Source organism: Heterodontus francisci, unplaced genomic scaffold, assembly GCF_036365525.1.
Source record: "Heterodontus francisci isolate sHetFra1 unplaced genomic scaffold, sHetFra1.hap1 HAP1_SCAFFOLD_58, whole genome shotgun sequence".
Lineage (NCBI taxonomy): Eukaryota > Metazoa > Chordata > Chondrichthyes > Heterodontiformes > Heterodontidae > Heterodontus > Heterodontus francisci.
The window spans coordinates 7,793,044-7,813,365 of NW_027142006.1; the positions used below are offsets into that span (position 1 = coordinate 7,793,044).

General features: G+C 44.3%; 1 non-coding gene across 1 annotated transcript; it reads left to right on the forward strand.

Moving 5' to 3' along the window:
* The first annotated feature begins 7,193 nt into the window (after window positions 1–7,193).
* Window positions 7,194–7,267, forward strand: trnat-agu (transfer RNA threonine (anticodon AGU)). The gene has a single exon. It is a non-coding gene; the product is annotated as a tRNA-Thr (tRNA).
* Window positions 7,268–20,322: the final 13,055 nt, after the last annotated feature.

Below are 20,322 nucleotides of genomic sequence, written 5' to 3' on the forward strand. Positions count from 1 at the left end.
GTGATATAGTTCCAATTCCAGGATGGTGTGAGGCTCAGAGGGGAACTTGCAGGTGGTGGTGTTCCCATGCATTTGCTGCCCTTGTCCTTCTAGGTGATAGAAGTCATGGGTTTGGAAGGTGCTGTGCAAGGGGGCTTGCTGTGTTGCTGCAGTGCATCTTGTGGATGGTACACGCTGTGTGTTGGTGATGGAGAGAGTGAATATAGTGAATGAGGCGCCAATCAAGTGGGCTGCTTTGTCCTGGATGACGTTGAGCTTCTTAAGTGTTGTTGGAGCTGCACCTATCCAGGCAATGGAGAGTATTGCATCACACTCCTGACTTGTGCCTTGGAGATAGGGGACAGGCTTTGGGGAGTCAGGAGGTGAGTTACTTGCCGCAGGATTCCTAGTGTCTGACCTGCTCTTGTAGCCATGATATTTCTTTGGCAACTGCAATTCAGTTTCTGGTCAATGGTAACCCCCAGGATGTTGATAGTGGGGGATTCAGCAATCGTAATGCTGTTGAATGTCAAGGGGAGAGGGTTAGATTCTCTCTTGTTTCAGAAGGTCATTGCCTGGGACTTGCGTGACTCGAATGTGAAATATCCTTATTGTCGGGTATTGTATTGTACTGTACAGTGACTACACTTGGAAAGTCCTTCATTGGCTGTAAAAGGCTTTACAAAGTCCTGTGGTCATGAAATGCATGTGTTGCTTTTTCCATTGATATCAATGTCATTTTGATCAAAAGATAGGTTTTGTGAGCACAAAGTTTAAATCAATGTTGATTCAAATAATGTAAAAGCATCTATATTCTTGCACTATACTTAATAATCACCATCTTCCCATCCTTGCAGAGTACAATGTTTTTGACACTGAAATTGATTCCACAATCTCAGTCCCTCAGACAATTTCAGCCCAGTTCTGATGAAAGATCACAGATCTGAAACGTTAACTCTGTTTCTCTCTCCACAGATGCTGTCAGACCTGCTGAGTATTTCCAGCATTTTCATGAGTCTCGATTTAATGAATAGGAAACTTGTTTCAGATCAGATTGGGAGACAGTGTGAAACCACTCCATTGTACTCATGTGTGAGATTCTGAGGACAGTTGGCTGTTAGTGGAAGACATCATTAATTAAATGTACCTAGCAACAGCTCAGACCAATTATTATTTTACATGGTGGTGTGATGGCCATCCAGGGGTTAAAAGTAGGGATCTTGTAAGGTTTCAGTGTGCAGGAACACTAGAAGATCTCAGGGGTAAAGGCTCAGATCACCAACCAAGTTCTCCACCTGATGAGGGATCTAGGCTGGACAAAGAGGACCGTGACACTCTGAGACCAAGCTCGTCAGTCCACACACCTGCTAGAGCTGTAAAGTTATATTCCCCAAGTTTGTTAAGTATAATTTTACTTCCATTTATTAAGTACTATTTTACTCTCAATAAAAGTTCTGGACTTATTAATCAAGTATCCTGTTGATTTAATTGGTTAAAGTCATGCCCAAAGAGATTGTCCACAATAGACTTTCCAGAACTGAAAGATAAGTCTGCAAGGATTGCTAATTTTACAGCCCTGTTTAAAAAGAGAGATAAACCCAGGAATTACAGACCAGTTCGTCTAATGTCAGTGGTGGGGAAACTTTTAGAGACAATTATCCAGGAGAAAATTAACTGTCACTTGGTAGAACATGGGCTAATAAATGACAGCCAGTACAGATTGGTTAACAGAAGATTGGGTCTGAATTAATTAATGAATTAATTTATTTGATGAAGTTTCACAGAGGGTTGACCAGGGTGGTGAGGTTGATGGTGTGTGTCTGGACTTCAAAATTGTGTTTGAAAAAGTCCCATAAAATAGACTTGTTAACAAAATTTGAGCAGATGGGATTAAAGAGGCAGTGGCAGCGGGGATACACAATTGGCTGAGAGACGGAAAGCATAAAGTAGGGTGAATGCTTGTTTTGCAGAATGGAGGGACTAATACAGTAATGCCACTGTTGTTGCAGTGTGCGCAGTGTCTGACTCTGAGCTGTCCTAGGGAGGGGGCTGTTTGTGATGTTCCTGTGGGGTGTATTATCATCAGGGTATCTCTCTGAGCTGTCCCAGGGATGGGGCAGTTTGTGATATCCTTGTGCATGTCATGCAGGCCCACTGGCGTGTGGTTCCATCCTGATGCCAAGAAACAGAGCCCCATCTATGGGCAAAAAGTCTCACTTCCCTGTGGGTGTCTTGAGAGAGAAGAAGGCTTAGGGAGTAAACCTGGACAGTAAATCCGGAGTGGAGTCCGGTAGGCGGTTACCTGTTACTTATCAGGTAGTTTACCAGCAACTCCTACAGCAGAGCTGGTACCAAACAGTACTGTTTTTTTACTTTCCTTTGGACAATACTAGCAATGCTGAGAGGGGGCCCTGATGCTCAGTGTCTCCATACTATTTGCCCAGGCCTGTGCCCTGGAGAGGACACTCCAGCTTCGTGGTTAAACATTAGCAAAATATGGGAAGAAACAGTTACCGATTATAAGCTCTCACTCAATTGGTGTAGACTATGAGCACCAGGGGTTACTTTTGACAGTGGGAAGATCATCATGTCTCATTGGATAACTACCACCTACTCCAAGCTGTGCAGCCCCCAGTCAGTTAGGTGCTGTCCTGCCACGACCTACTTGCTTCAATGGGTGCTTGCAGCTTCGAGAGATATCTCTCAACTGGCAGATTGATAATCTACGCACCAGGCAAGACAAACTCAACAAAGAAGACACCAGTGCTTCTCATCACAAGCTGGAATGTAAGGACCATGTGTCCTGGCCTTACTGACAACCTTCTGCAGGTTGATGACACACACAAGACAGCTGTGATTGACAAGGAACTCACAAGGCTCAATGTGGACATTGCTGTGCTGCAAGGAACTAGACTCATTCAAAGTGGATCCCTCAAAGAGAAACACTACACCTTATTCTGGCAGGGGAAAGCCCAAGAGGCAACTCGTGAGCATGGAGTGGGTTTCACAGTAAAAAACACGCTACTTGCAATGAGTGAACCCCCCAAAGTTGCTTCAGAGAGACTTCTTACCCTTCACTTGTCAACAAGCGCGGGTGCAGTTAATCTCATGTGCATCTATGTCCCGACACTCACCTCCACCCCAGATGTCAAGGATCAATTCTATGAGACACTTGACACTGCCATCAGTAGAATTCCCAGCACCGAGGGACTGTATCTTCTCGGGGATTTCAACGCAAGCTTGGGTACTGACTATAGCTTGGCCAATGAGCATAGGGCACCAGGGGATTAGCAAGATGAACAAAAATGGACAGAGGTTTCTGGAGCTATGCTGCCACCATGGTCTCTGTGTGACGAACAGCTATTTCCAGGTCAAGCTGTGCCACAAGGTGTCCCGGAGACGTCCGAGATCATGCCACTGGCACCAGCTAGACCTTATCATCACCAGACGTACCACCCTCAGCAGTATCCTCATCACACGCAGCTATCACAGCGCTGACTGTGACACTGACCACTCCCTGGTGTGTAACAAGGTCAGGCTTCAGCCAAGGAAGCTTCACCCATCCAAGAAGAAAGGTCGTTCTCGGATCAACACTAGCCGAACCACTGACCCAGAAAGGACCCAGGAGTTCCTCAACATCCTCGATCAGGCTCTTTCAGAAAACACCGAAGGCCTCAGTGCAGTGTCAAAGTGGAATCATCTGCACGCCACTATCTATAACTCTGCACTCACTGTATGGGAAAAGAAATGGGAGGAATGCTGACTGGTTTGAGGCTTATTGGACTGAAATGGAGTCAGTTACTGCAGCTAAGAAGAAAGCCCTCATGAACTACAAACAAGTCTCCAGCAAACAAACTCTAGATGCTCTCAGAGCTGCCAGAAACAAGTCTCTGCAGACTGCTCGGCACTGCACCAATCAATACTGGTTAAAACTCTGCAACAGCATACAATCTGCCACTGAATCTGGGGGATGCTAGAGGGACATATGAAGGAATTCAACACACCAAGGTTCCTTAGACAGCACCTTCCATACCCGCAACCTCTACCAACTAGACGGACAAGGGCAGCAAATTCATGGGAACATCACCACCTGCAAGTTCCCCTCCAAGCCACACACTATCGTGACTTGGAACTATATCGCCTTTCCTTCACTGTCGCTGGGTCAAAATCCTGGAACACCCTTCCTAACAGCACTGTGGGTGTACCTACCTCACATCGACTGCAGCGGTTCAAGAAGGCAGCTCACCACCACATTCTCAAGGGAAATGAGGGATGGGCAATAAATGCTGGCTTAGCCAGTGATAACCACATCACATGAATGAATAAAAAAAAATTATGAAAGCAACGGGCCCAGCAGTAACTAAATCAGCACCTTTGAAGACAAAGACAGGGACGATCATCACTGAACCTAACAAGCAGATAGAAAGGTGAGTGGAGCATTACCTTGAACTCTACATAACGGAGAACATTGTCATTGAAGTAGCTCTCAGCACCATTCCAGACTTCCCTGTCATGGAGGAGCTGGACAGCGACACCACCATAGAGCTCAACAACGCCCTTGACCGTCTTGCCAGTGGTAAAGCCCTGGGAAATGATGGTATTCCACCTGGAAACATCAAAAGTGGAAAAGCAGCTCTGCTACAGCATCTCCATGAACTTCTGTGTCTCTGTTGGAAGGGGAGATCTGCACCTCTAAACATGCGTGATGCAAACATTGTCACCTTGTACAACAATAAGGGGGAATCGCAGTGACTGCAGCAATTACTGAGGCATCTCCTTGCTAAGTATTGTGGGGAAGGTCTTTGCTCACATTGCTCTGACCAGATTGCAGACCCTGACATCACACATCTATCCTGAGTCTCAGTGCAGCTTCAGAGCTGGTAGATCGACAGTCGACATGATTTTTCACTTCGGCAGTTACAGGAGAAGTACTGTGAACAGTACAGACCACTCTACATTGTCTTTATAGACATCACCAAGGCCGTCGATCTTGTCAGCAGAGACGGAATCTTCAAACTGCTGTGGAAACTAGGCTGCCCTCCTGAACTCTTGGGCATCATCTCTTCTTTCCACGAGAACATGCACAGTTCCATCAGTTACAATGGAGCAAAATCTGACACTTTCACGATCAGCAGTGGGGTAAAACAGGGTGTGTCTTGGTGCAAACTCTCTTCGGAACGGAGGAGGAGGCAGTTTAACCTGTCGAGCCTGATCTGTCATTCAATTACATCCTTGCTGATCATCTACCTCAACACCACTTTCCCGCGCTCTCCCCATATCCCTTGATGTCATGAGTATCAAGATTTCTATCAATTTCTGTCCTGAACATGCTCAATGATTGAACTTTCACAAACCCCTGAGGTAGAGAATTCCAAAGATTCACCACCCTCTGAGTGAAGAAATTCCACCCTATCTCAGTTTTAAATGGCCTTTTAAATGAAACTTTAAGGAATACAAGCCCAGTTTCCTCAGAAGACAATCCCACCATCCCAGGGATTAGTCTGGTGACCCTCCGTTGCACTCCTTCTGTGGCAAGTATATCCTTCCTTAGATAAGGAAACCAAAACTGTACACAATACTCCAGCACGATCTCACCAAGGCTCTATACAATTGCAGCAAGACATCTTTATTCCTGTACTCATGACCCCTCGTGTTAAGGCCAACATACCATTTGCCTTCCTAATTGATTGCTGCACCTGCATGCGAGCTTTTAGTGTCTCATGAACAAGGACACCCAGGTCCCTTTGGACATCAGCACTTCCCAACCTCTCACCATTTAAGAAATATTCTGTCTTTCTGTTTATTCTACCAAAGTGGATAACTTCACACTTATTCACATTATATTCCATCTGTCATTTCATTCACTTATCCTGTCGAAGTCCCCTGGAAACCTCCTTGTAACCTCCTCACAGCTCACATCCTTTACAATTGGCATATTCTTCTCCATGCTGCTATTTTAAACTTTCAGTGACTCAGATGGGGGTGTCCACCTGCATACCAGAGCTGATGACAAGCTATTCATCTTGGCAAGACTGCGCACCAAGACCAAAATGAGTCAGTTCTTGGTCTGTGAGTTGCTGTTTGCTGATGACGCTGTGCTGACATCCCATAATGAAGTTCATTAACAGCAGCTTGTATATCGGTTCTCCCTGGCCTGCAAGGAGTTTGGACTGACGATCAGCATCAGGAAGATCAAAGTTATGGGCCAGGACTAGAGACTCCACCTTCCATCAACATCGACAGGCTCACTTTGGAGGTTGTCAACAGCTTCACATACCTTGGATCAACAATCACCAGCAATCTGTCCCTTGATACTGAAATCAGCACCAGGATTGTCAATGCTGCAGCTGTCATGTCAAAGTTGAGAAGACGAGTGTGAACCGACAGCAAACTGATCGAAAATACAAAACTCCGCGTGTAACAGGATTGTGTTCTCAGCACCCTCCTTTATAGTAGAGAAGCATCAACAACTTATGCAAGCCAAGAAAAGCAGCTGAACAGCTTCCACCTCCACTGTCTCAGATGGATATTGGGCATCTCCTGGCAGGACAGAGTGCCGAATGCAGAAGTACACCAGCGTGCAGGGATCTGCAGCATGTTTGTCCTCTTGAGTCAGCAGTGACTCTGTTGACTGAGTCATGTGTGCTGAATGGATGACGGTCGCTTTGCCAAAGACACGCTCTTTAGTGAGCTTGCTATCAGCACGAGACCAACAGGTCACCTACGTCTGTGATACAAGGACATCTGCAAAGCGAGATCTCAAGCTGACTGGGATTGGAGTCGATGCATGGGAAGTCCTTCCTGCTGACTGGAATTCCTGGAGAAAGGCATTCAGGAAGACCATGGGAAAAGCAGAGGACAAAAGAAATGACCAGATGGTGGGAAAGAGAGCTCAGAGGAAGGAAAAATTATCAGTCGACCTCGGGCCAATGATATTCATCTGTACCAGCTGCGGAAGTGATTGTCACTCACGAGTCATCCTCCACAGCCACAACAAACGATGTTTCACACAGAAGTGACGTATACCCCGGGTGTAGCCCATCGTCTTCCGAGACAGACGGTTGCCTATTACAATTACAACTACAGCTACAACTACAAGAGCGAGTCAGAGGCTGGGAACACTGCCGTGACGAACTCAGCTCTTGACTCGCCAAAGCCTGCCCACTATATACAAGGCCTTCCTCTGATTTCAACTGCACACACATTTGTGATCTGGCTCTGTAGCTTAGTTGGTTAAAGCACCTGTCTAGTAATCAGGAGATCCTGGGTTCAACTCCCAGCAGAGCCTTATTTCACAGTAGCAACATGCTTGAAAAGTTTCATGATTGACATGTGTGTCTTGTGAACTTTAATTCAAAATACTTGATGAATTTCAATCACATAAAAAAACAGCCTTTGTGAAGGATATGAGTTTGGAATGGCTGTTCCTCCTTGTACAGAATTTCAGTGCTGATACATCAAAGGTAACTTCTTTGACATAAATTTGTTCACAGTTACATTCAACCTGGAAAACAGCTTGATATTAATCTCACTGAAGGAGAGTGTTTGTGTCATTATGTGTTGCTTTTAACCGAGACTGGGACATGACGCAAGTGGGAGGGTTGATCTGAGGTTTGGAATATTTGTCAGTCAGGAACAAGAAAAATCAAAGGAACCAAATAAGAAAACCTATGTCTCATGTGGTTACCGAGAAACGGTGAGAAGATATTAAACTTTGTTGTATTTAATACAACTGTGTGAACTTTGATCTTTCCTGCCTTTTATAAACAGTATTTGAAGGGTCTCAGTAAAAATGTTCAGTGTTGATGAGAGTGGAGTCTGGGTGAGCAGCTGCTTCATGTGACAGGGTCAGGACTGGATGCAGGAAGTTCTTTGACAGTCTCTCTCTGATGGGTTGAGTTGATTTTCAACTGGCAGCTGTTGCTGTTTTGATAATTCAAGTTCCCTCCACCGATTTTTTTGGACAGACAGTGCAGTATGAGGATGTAAAGGGTTAATGCTGAAGAGAAGTGGGATTAACCCCTCCCACAATCAGAGTGATGATGTAACAGTCACATGAGATGAGGTTTGGGAGGAGAGAGAGCAGCACCAAGGATGCGAGTTTCGGAGGCTTGATGAGTGTGTATATAGTATTGTGTACATTAGAAAATAGTTCTTAGTTCTTTCAGCAGGAAATGTGTCCAGAAAATATCACGAAACTCACAATTTCATTATTCAGGAGTTGGAACACAGGGATATTAACTCCAAGTGACAGTAGTGGTTTCATTTAACAAAAGAAAAGGAGAGAATAATATTGCTCATTGATTGAAATCCCCCAGTGAGGAGACAGTTAAATAGGTGATCTGTTGGGGCATCCTTCGATCCAAGGTTTCGGCAGCATTTAATCTCCCTATTTGGTGAAATTCTCTGTTTTTTGCATCTTTTTTAATCCAGCTTTTATGGACCAGTGAAAAAACTGAAAAAAGTGAACAGATCCATCCTTTCTTTTCTTCCTTCTTCCCATCAGTTTCTCTTTTCTGTCCCAATTTAATCTGCTGCTTTATCCATTCCAATCATAATTCAACATTCCAATCAAATCTATTTGTTATTCCACAGTGTCTCTCCATGTGTTTTATTCTGTTGTATTCTCTCACAGTCTGTTTGATGATCAATTTTACATCTCACTCTCTGTTCTGGTGAAGATCAGAAGCAGTGATATCTGTTTGCAACACCCGACAAGTCGGCCTGAGGCTGTGTCTCATCGATAATGGGAACATAGGAACATGGGAGCAGGAGTCGGCCATTCAGCACATCGAGCCTGCCCCACCATTCAACATGATCATGGCTGATCATCCACTTCAATGCCCTTTTCCCCACACTTTCCTCATATTCCCTTATGTCATTTGTATTTAGAAATCTGTCAATCTCTGCTTTAAACATACTCAATGACTGAGCTTCCACAGCCCTCTGGGGTACAGAATTCCAAAGATTCACAACCCTCTGAGTAACAACATTTCTCCACATCTCTGTCCTAAGTGGCTTGCCCCTTATTTTGAAATTGCGTCCCCTGGTTCTCGACTCCCCAACCAGGGGAAACATCTTAGCTGCATCTACCCTGACTGTCCTTTAAATATGTTGTAGGTTTCAATGAGATCACCTCTCATTCTTCAAAACTCCAGAGAATACAGCCCCAGTTTCCCCAATCTCTCTTCATAGGACAGTCCCACCATCCCAGGAACAAGTCTGATGAACCTTCTTTGCACTCTATCTATGGCAATAATATCCTTCCTAAGGCAAGGGGACCAAAACTGCACACAGTACTCCAAGTGCAGTCTAACCAAGGTTCTATACAATTGAAGCAAGAATTCACTACTCCTGTACTCAAATCCTCTTGTGATAAAGGCTAACATACTATTAGCCTTCCTAATTGCTTGCTGCACCTGAATGTTAGCTGTCAGTGACTTATTGCCATGGAAACCAGGTCACCCTAATACTCTATACCTCAGTTAATAAAGGAAAGGATTCCATTTACCTGCTGAACCAGCTTATTGACCTGTACTGCTACTTCAGGGATCTGTGGACATTCACTCCAACGTCCCTCACTTCCTCTACACCGTTCAGTGTTCTCCCATTAATTGTGTATTCCTTTGCCTTTTTTGACGCCTGCTCTCGCTGTTCCCTGCTCTCCGAGTGAACTCTTGCTCCCTCTCTCTCCTGGGCTCTTTATGCTCCACTCTGCTCTCACTGTTTCCCGCTCTCTTAATGTATCAATATTTGTTTGTCTTGTGTTTAATTTAAAATATGGATTAACTGTATTTTACAGTTGTAGGTTTTATTTGGTAATCCTGTGCAAGTTGTGGATTGGTATGCAATATTAAGCTCTGTGAAAATGATTGTGAATGAAAATATAACTTTCAATCTTATACATGGGCTGGTCTGCAAGCTCCAAGTCCTTCACTTTGTAGTAATGGCTTGATACTGTATCTTTCAGTCTTAATCTCTGTGGGATTTTTGAACTGGTATGTAATGCATAACTTGGTCTAACGTTCTGATGTACATTATTGGGATTCATAGGATCATAGGAAATCGGGGCATTAGGCCATTCAGCCCATCGAGCCTGCTCCAACATTCAAACAGATCGTGACTGATCATCTACCTCTACGCCATTTTTCCCTGCCATCTCCATATCCCTTGATCTTGTTAGTATTTAGAAATCTATCGATTTCTGTCTTGAATATGTTCAATGCCCTCTGGGATGAAGAATTCCACAGATTTCTCACCCTCTGAGTAAAGAAATTTCTGCTCATCTCAGTCTGCCCTTATTCTGAGGCTGTGTCCCCTTGTTCTGGACTCACTAGACAGAGGAAGCATCCTATCCATATCTACCCTGTGACACCCTGTAAGAACTTTGTCTGTTTCAATGAGATCACCTCTCATTCTTCAAAACTCTAGAGAATTTAGGCCCAGTTTCTGCAGTCTCTCATCATAAGACAATCCCACCATCCGAGGGGATGAGACCGGTGAATCTCTGTTGCACTCCCTCTGTGACAAGTCTATCCTTCCTTAGATAAGGAAACCAAAATTGTACAGAATACTCCAGGTGCGGTCTCATCTAGACTTCATACATCTTTACTCATGTACTCAAATACGCTTTCAATGAAGCCAACATACCATTTGCCTTCCTAATTGCTTGCTGCACCTGCATACTAGCTTTTCGTGTCTCATGAACAAGGACACCCAGGTGCCTTTGGACATCGACACTTCTCAACCTCTCCCCATTTAAGAAATACTCTGTCTTTCTGTTTATTCGACCAAAGTGGAGAACTTCACACTTATTCACATTATATTCCATCTGCCATGTTCTTGCCCATTCATTTAACCTGTCCAAATCCCCTTGAAGCCTCCTTGCATTCATTCTGTACCTTTCAATTCTGTAAATTTTGTCTGTTCTATTTCAGATTTTATATTTAAAATGTGACCATGGTGACAGAGTTTATTTAGATCTGATAGTGAGTTTGTTTTTGGACTGTGATTGATGTATCAACCTGTCAGCTGTACTGAATTGGAGTGAAATAGAAACAACTTCTGTCTCTCCTGCTGTTGTTTGACTGTTGGATTGAAAATGTGTCTCTTGACTTTGGGATCAGTGTCTGTCTGACTACATCTTTTGTTTGTTCAGTGGAACTGATGAGCTGGCAGTATCTCTGTGCTTTGGGAGTGATCCTGTACCGACTGTGTGTTGGAACGAGATCACTGCACTTTTCCTTGTGTCCAAGAATCACCACATCCAGTCAGGTTCCTTCATGTATTTTCCTGCAGGAATGAAAGAACTGGTGAGATAGAAGATACAAAAGCGATCAATGTAATCGTCCCAATAATAATCATTATGAACAATCATAAAATGAAAACCAGGAACACAAACAGTGTCAGTGTCTGACTCCACTGCAGTACTGCAGTATTCAGCTTCTGTTTACCAGGTGTTTGCAGTGGATTTACAACAAGTTTGTGACATTCAGAAACAACACAAGCCCTGCACTGCTCAATGACTGGGACTGTCCGATAGAGCAGTGACCTTTACACAGTCACATTTCTATTTCAACGGAAAACAAGCAGCCACTATTTAAAATGTGCCTTTCACACTTCTCACCTGGTGTCTGCAATAAATGTTCTTTGTCTAACTGTCCACATCGTTATTTTGCGGCTATTTTCCCCCCACTGTTCACAATCCAACAAACAGTGAGAGACTGGAACTAAAGCAGGAAAATTCCCTCTCCTTTGGGTGGTGAAATTGTCAGTGATTTTCAATAGTGATTTCTTCCCATTGTGTCTCCCTGAGCCTGTACAGACACTGTCCGAGAATGAACTCTCCCTTTCCCGTGTCCCCGGCTCACTCCATGTTCCGGGAGCAGCTCCTGCTCCACAGTGTCTGTTCCAAACACTCCCCGACTCCCCCTCAACTTCCCACCACTCAATGCTAATCTCTGAGCACATCTGCGGACACGCTCCCAAAGCAGTGGCTGCTGGAAGCAGATGCTGTTTGTTCCCTTCCCCCGGGCCCGGGAAGTCTCCATTAGCAGCTGATTTAAAGCATCTTCCCCTGATTGAGTGAATGGCCTCACAGACTGGGTTGGGGAAAGGCTGCGCATGCGCTCCACTCCTCATTGTGACGTCCCACTGGGGGCGGGGCTACATCGCGCGTGAGCAGATCCCTGCAACAATTCATCATTCAAACATCAATGGGAACTTTCCCCATTTCACCCTCATCAAAGTCCCAAAGAAAGTGAAGAGGTGCTTGGACTGGAGGGAGGGAGGGGCGAGGTAGGGGGAACCTAGAACCCAGAAAGCTGCCCACTTGCCCCATTTAGATGCTCTATTTGCGGTCATTCCCTGCAGGGAGTTTGTTATTATTGAGCCCCTCCTGGTAAAACAATCCGATAGAAAGAGGGGAGAAAGGAGGGAGCCGGTGTGTTTGCTGGGACCTTGCAGAATTCATTTCAGCAGCAATAGTTCCGGGTTATATTAACCCGAGTGAAACACGCTGTCAGTGAGAGGAAAACCGAACGGCCCTTTTCATCTTTTCATTGGAAACAAAGTAGAGCCGGAAGTGCGGCGAGCAGAGCAGACACACAAGCTCAATGACAGGAGAGCTCGGCCGTCCCTGAGTTTCAGCTCCCGGCTCTTACATTTCCTCATCCACACTGTCTTTACTGTGGATGTTCAGGGATTCCTTGTCGGATCTGAGGACTGTATCCATTAAACATTCTGAGCCAGGAGATCCACACACTCTCTGTTATCAAGATTTATGGGCAGGAATGTTTCAAAACTTTGTCTATTAAATCATTGTATTATTCACAGAACTAATGAGGCAATCGGTTCATTATTCAAGCCTTAAACTTGGTTTGGGTAGACCGAAAACTGAGAGGTTCAGCACCTTTCCACTTCTTCACTAATATAACTGATTTTTTTGATAAAGTAACAGAAAAGGTTGATGAAGGGAAAGCAATGGATGTTGTCTATATGGATTTTAAGAAAGCGTTTGACAAACTACCACATAAAAGACTGGGTAACAAAACTGAGGCTCCTGGAATAGGAGGGTCAGTATCTGCTTGGATTAAAAAATGGATGAAATATCAAGAAAAGCGAGTTGTGATATTTGGTTGTTTTTCAGAATGGAAGATGGCGAACAGTGATGTCCACAAGGGTCAGTGTCAGGACCACCATATATAGAAATGACTTGAATATTGGAATCACAGAATCACAGAATTGTTACTGCACAGAAGGAGGCCATTTGGCCCATCGTGTCTGCACTGACTCTCCAAATGAGCAATTCACCTCATGTCACTTCCCCGTCTTCTCCCCATAATCCTGCACTTTCTTCCTTTTCAGATAACAGTCTAATTCCCCTTTGAATTCTTCAATTGAACCTGCCTCCATTACATTCTCAGGCAGTTCATACTTTAACCACTCGCTGTGTGAAAAAGTTTTTCCTCATGTCGCTTTTGCTTCTTTTACCAATTACTTTAACTCTGTGCCCTTCCGTTCTCGATCCTTTCACAAGTGGGAACAGTTTCTCCCTATCCACTCTGTCCACACCCCTCATCATTTTGAATACCACTATGAAATCTCCTCTTAGCCTTCTTTTCTCCAAGGAAAACAGTCCTATCTTCTCCAATCTATCTTCATAACTGAAGTTCCTCATCCCTGGAACCATTCCCATGAATCTTTTCCATAATCTCTCCAATGCCTTCACATCTTTCCTAAAGTGTGGCACCCAGAACTGAATGCAGTACTTCAGCTGAGGCTAGTGTCTTATACAAGTTCAACATGACCTCCTTGTTCTTGTACTCTATGCCTCTATTACTAAAGCCGAGGATACTGTATGCTTTATTAACCACTCTCTCAACCAATTACATATAACCCCAGGTCCCTCTGCTCCTGCACCCCCTTGAGAATTGTACCCTTTATTCTATATTGTCACTCCATGTTCTTCCTACCAAAATGAATCAATTCACATTTCTCTGCATTGAACTTCACCTGTCATCAGTCCTCCCATTCCACCAACTTGTCTATGTCCTTTTGAAGTTCTACACTATCATCCTTACAGTTCACAATGCTTCCAATTTTCGTATCATCCATAAACTTTGAAATTCTGCCCTGTACACTAAGGTCTAGGTCATTAATATATATCAGGAAAGGCAAGTGTCCCAACACTGACTCCTGGGGAACTCCACAACAAACCTTCCTCTAGCCTGAAGAACATCCATTGATCACTACTCTTTGTTTCCTGTCACTCAGCCAATTCCATGTCCATGTTACTACTGTCCCTTTTATTCCATGAGTTATAACTTTGCTCACAAGTCAGTGGTGTTGCATTGTATCAAACTCATTTTGAAAGTCAAGAAAAGCAAAATACTGCAGATGCTAGAAATCTGAAATATAAACAAAAAGTGCTGGAAGTACCCAGCAGGTCTGGCAGCATCTGTAGAGAGAGAAGCAGAGTTAACGTTTCAGCTCAGTGACCTTTCAGATGCTGCCAGACCTTTTGAAAGTCCATGTACATCACATCAACAGCATTGCCCTCATCAACCCTCTCTGTTACCTCATCAAAAAACTCCAGCAGGACAGTTAAACATGATTTTCCCTTAAGAAATCCATGCTGTCTTTCCTGAATTAACCCACATTTGTCCATGGGACTATTAATTTTGTCCCGAATTATTCTTTCGAGAAGTTTTCCCACCACCGAAATTGAACTGACTGGGGAGTGAGACGAGGTGAGTTGCTTTAGCAGAGAGCCAGCATGGGTTCTTCAGGCCGAATGGCCTCCTTCTGTGCTTTAGCCATTCTATGATTGTATGATTCTAGCAGCAACTGTTGGTGGAGAGGCAGTGATGCAGGAATGGGTTGACAGAAAGGGGAAAGTCTGGGCTGGTGTGTGTTTGCAGCATTTGCAGCTTGTGTTCGGGTTTGTGAATAAAGGTGATTTGGAAGCTGTGTTCCGGATTGAAGTGTTTATTGGAAGCAAGAAGTTGATGTAAATTAAGATTAAAACGTGTTAAGATGAAGCGTGGTGTGATTGTGGATAGCAGTAAATATTGTGTTGGCGAATTATTTGTGTTAATAAACTTCCACTGCTCCCTCTGCTGCAGGCTGCTGTTTATATCCAGCTGTGTATTAGTGCTGTGTGTTAACAAGATAAATGTTTGTTTCAACGCTGTTTATGAAGCAATAGCATTGCACTCAAACAGTCCCAGACACAGCAACACACGTACAAAAGCAAAATACTGCAGATGCTGGAAATCTGAAATATAAATAGAAAATGCTTGAAATAATCAAAAGGTCTGGCGGCATCTGTGGAGAAAGAAACAAAGTTAATGTGAGCTAAGGAAACAGATCTGAACTGTTAACTGTTTCTCTCTGCACAGATGCTGCCAGACCGACTGAGCATTTCCAGCATTTTCTGTTTTTATTACAGCAACACTGGTGTTGGGAGGCTCAACCTGGCTACACAATGTTACAAGGACGCTGAGTAACACCATCGGCAACGGGACAGAGAGAAAAACACACAGAAAACCAAGAATAGACTGTGAGGAAGCAAAAGTGAGGGACAGAGAGACAACAAGACTGAGATGGCGAAACAAGGCATTTGTATGATTGTGTTCTCCCTGTATTCTGAAGGTATTTCCTGTTGTGTAAATATGTTTTCTGCTGTGTAAAGATGTACCCTGTTGTTGTGTAAAGGTTTTCCCTGTTATTGTTTTATTTCCTGTTACTGACCGTTTCCTCACTGTGACCATTTGCCCTGGTTTTATTGTGGCCAACATCACCATCTGGTGGTGGAGCGGAGGCTCTGCAGGAAGGGGTTGACAAAGGGGGAGAGACTCGGCTGGTCCGGTTTGCAGTTTGTGCAGCTTGTGTTTGTGAGCAAAAGTGAGTTGTTACTGATTGATGTGTTCACTAGAAGAAAAATGCTGATTGCAATAGAGTGCCTCAGGAAGAATCTTGTTATGATGTTTTAAAAGTGAACTGTTTGTGTTACTACCGAACATAAATAGCAGAGAATGGTTTCGATCCATTGACCTCGTGGTTATGGGCCCAGCACGCTTCCACTGCGCCACTCTGCTAATTGCTGTTTTAAATTTTATCTGCCTGTTAGTGAAATATGTTCATTTCCCCAATTTCTTTTCTAAAAATAGGATTGTCGGCTGAATGCTCAAGAATCCCAGACTCAGCAACACACGTGCTGACGGACTCACCCTCACTGCACAATGACACAAGGACACAGAGTAACAGCACCAACAATGAGGCAGGCAGAGAAAGACACACAGAAAACCAGGAAGAGATTATCAGGACTCAGAAAGGAACAGACAGAGAAAGACACACAGAAAACCAGGCAGAGACAGCAAGAGACCAAATATTTATGTAATTGTGTTCTCTGTTGTGTTAAGATGTCCCCTGTGTTTTTAAAATATTTTTCCTGCTGTGTAATATGTTCTCTGTTGTGTAACAATATTCACTGTTGTGTAAAGATGTTCTCTGTTATTGTGTAAAATGGTTCCCTGTTGTGTAAATATTATCCATCTTGTGTAAAAGTGTTCCCGGTTGTTTAAATATGTTCCCTGCTCTGTAATGTAGAGCTGAGTCTGCACTAATGGAATTGCTACAGTATCTTCCAGTCTGATACTGTATGAGGGCTGGAATGTGATCCAACGCACATTCTATACAAATTAAATTGCTATTGTATCTTTTAGTTTCACAATCCGGGTGAGTTTTAAACTGAAATCTCAGTTTGTATCTCAGGTTATACTATCTTTCAGATTCTCTCAATCTGATATCGCACTTGAGATTTAGACTTAAGAAAGGATGTACTGGCATTGGACGAGTTCAAAAGAGATTCACTCATCTGATTCCTGGGATGAAGGGGTTGACTTATCAAGAACGGCTAAACAGGTTATTCATTCGTGTTCAGAAGAATGAGGGGTGATCTTTTTGAAACGAACAAGATTCTGAGGGTGCTTAACAGGGTGAAGAAGGGTCTCTGCCCTGAAACATTAACTCTGCTTCTCTCTTCACAGATGCTGCCAGACCTGCTGAGTATTTCCAGCATTTCTTGTTTTTATTAACAGGGTCGATGTTGAGAAGATGTTTCCACTAGTGGGGGAATCTCAAACTAGACGACATAGTTACAGTATAAGGGGACACTCATTTAAAACTGAGATGCAAAGGAATTTCTTCTCTCAGAGGGTAGTGAATGTCTGGAATTATCTACCCCAGACAGTATTGGAGGCTAAATCACTGAAAGTATTTAAAGAGGAAGTAGATAGATTTTTGAAATATTGGAGAGTTGAGGGCTATGAAGAGCTGGCATGAAAGAGGAATTGAGGTCTGGGGCAGATCAGCCCTGATCTTACTGAATGGCAGGGCAGGCTTGAGGGGCTGAATGGCCTACTCCTGCTCCTATTTCTTATGTTATGTTATATCTAATGTATTGTCAGGATGTACTATGGGAATTAATACTGAAACTTATAAACTCATAACGTGTGTCAATATTGGGCTGGTGCCACTATCACTGTGCTAAATGGGATAGATTTTGAACAGATCTAGCAATGCGTAGCTGGGCATCCATGAATCTCAGAGTACATTATTGTGGTTAATTCTGTAACTTTGAAAAGGGAACTATGTGCGATAATGAAAACAAGAAAAGCTGGAAATACTCAGCAGGTCTGGCAGCATCTGTATATAGAGAAGCAGAGTTAACGTTTCAGGTCAGTGACCTTTCATCAGATGAGAAACTGATCAATCCACTGTTACAATAACTCCATCTCTGACTCCCTCCTGAGAGTAACCAGTCCTTTCACAGAGACTGTGGGTGGTTCTGAAAAGAGCCTTTGGGTTATGAAATAACATTTTTCCACTTTACTTTTTCTGGGAGTTCTGAGCGCTGAGAATGATTCTCACTGACATGTACAGGGCAACAGACAGACTGATTTGACATAACGGTGTAACTAATGTTTGGGCTAACTCATGGCATCAGGTCAAACATGGGCAAGGAAAGCTCCTGCTGATTATCACCTGCCACCCCCTCCCAACCACACCCTCTCCCCGCCCCTCAGCTGATGTGTCAGTACTCCTCTATGTTGATCACCACTTGGAGGGAGCACTGAGTTGGAACAGGGCGCAGAATGTAGTCTGGCTGGGGGATGTCAATGTCCATCACTATGAGTGGCTCTGTAGCACCACTACTGACCATGCTGGCCGAGTCCCAATGGACACAGCTGCTCGATTGGGTCTGCAGTAGGTGGTGAGGGAACCAATAAGAGGGAAAAACATACTTGACCTCATCCTCACCAATCTGCCTGCCGCAGATGCATCTGTCCATGACAGTATTGGCAGGAGTGACCACTGCACAATCCTTGTGGAGATGAAGTCCCATCTTCACATTGAGGATACCCTGCATTGTGTTGTGTGCCACTATCACTGTGCTAAATGGGATAGATTTTGAACAGATCTAGCAATGCGTAGCTGGGCATCCATGAAGTGCTGTGGACCATTAGCAGCAGCAGAATTGTAGTCAACCACAATCTGTCACCTCATCGCCCGGCATATTCCCCCACTCTAACATTACCAACAAGCTGGGGATCAACCCTAATTCAATGAAGAGTGCAGGAGGGCATGCCAGGAGCAGCACCAGGCATACCTTGAAATGAGACATCAGCCTGATGAAGCGACAGCCCAGGACTACTTTCATGCCAAACAGCAGAAGCAGCATGTAATAGACAGGGCGAAGTGATCCCACAACCAACGGATCAGATCTACACCCTGCCACATCCAATGATGAATGGTGGTGGACAATTAAACAACCAACAGGAGGAGGTGGCTCCACAAATATCCCCAACCTCAATGATGGGGGAGCCCAGCACATCAGTGCAAAAGACAAGGATGAAGAATTTGCAACAATCTTCAACCAGAAGTGCCGAGTGGATTATCCATCTCGGCCTCCTTCTGAAGTCCCCAGCATCACAGATGCCAGTCTTCAGCCAATTCAGTTCACTCCGGGTGATATCAAGAAACGAATGAAGGCATTGGATACAGCAAAGGCTACAGGCCCTGGAAATATTCCGGCAATGGTACTGAAGACCTGTGCTCCAGAACTTGCTGCACCTCTAGCCAAGCTGTTCCAGTACAGCTACAACACTGGCATCTACTCGGCAATGTGGAAAATTGCCCAGGTATGTCCTGTACACAAATAGCAGGACAAATCCAACCCAGTCAATTGCTGCCTCATCAGTCTACTCTCAATCATCAGTATAGTGATGAAAGGTGTCATCGACAGTGCTATCAAGGGGCACTTGCTTTGCAATAACCTGTTCAGTGACACTCAGTTGGGTTCCACCAGGGCCATTCAGCTCCTGACGTCATTACAGCCTTGGTTCAAACAAGGACAAAAGAGCTGAACTCAAGAGGTGAGGTGAGACTGTCTGCCCTTGACATCAAGGTAGCATTTGACTGAGTATGGCATCAAGGAGCCAGAGCAAAACTGGAGTCAATGGGAATCAAGAGGAAAACTCTCCACTGGTTGGAATCGTACCTAGCACAAAGGAAAATGGTTGTGATTGTTGGAGGTCAATCATCTCAGCTCCAGGACATTACTGCTGGAGTTCCTCAGGGTAGTATCCTCGGCTCACCCTTCTTCACTACTTCATCAGTGACCTTCCTTCAATCATAAGGTCAGAAGTGGGGATGTTTGCTGATGATTGCAAAATTTAGCACCATTCGCGACTCCTCAGATACTGAAGCAGTCCATGCAGAAATGCAGCAAGACCTGGACAATATCGAGGCTTGGGCTGATAAGTGGCAAGTAACATTCATGCCACACAAGTACCAGGCAATGACCATCTCCAACAAGAGAGAATCGAACCATCTCCCATTGACATTCAACAGCATTACGATCGCTGAATCCCCCATTATCAACTTCCTGGGGGTTCCCATTAACCAGAAACTGAACTGGAGTAGCCTTATAAATAGTGTGACTACATGAGCTGGTCAGAGGGTAGGAAGCATGCGGTGAGTAACTCACCTCCTGACTCCCCAAGCCTGTCCACCATTTACAAGGCACAAGTCTGGAGTGTGATGGAATACTCCCCACTTGCCTGGATGGGTGCAGCTCCAACAACACTCAAGAAGCTCGACACCATCCAGGACAAAACAACATGCTTGATTGGCACCCCATCCACAACATTCACTCCCTCCACCACTGACGTACAGTGGCAGCAGTGTGTACCATCTACAAGATGCACTGCAACAATGCACCAAGGCTACTCAGGCAGCACCTTCCAAACCTGCATCCTCTATTGCCTAGAAGGACAA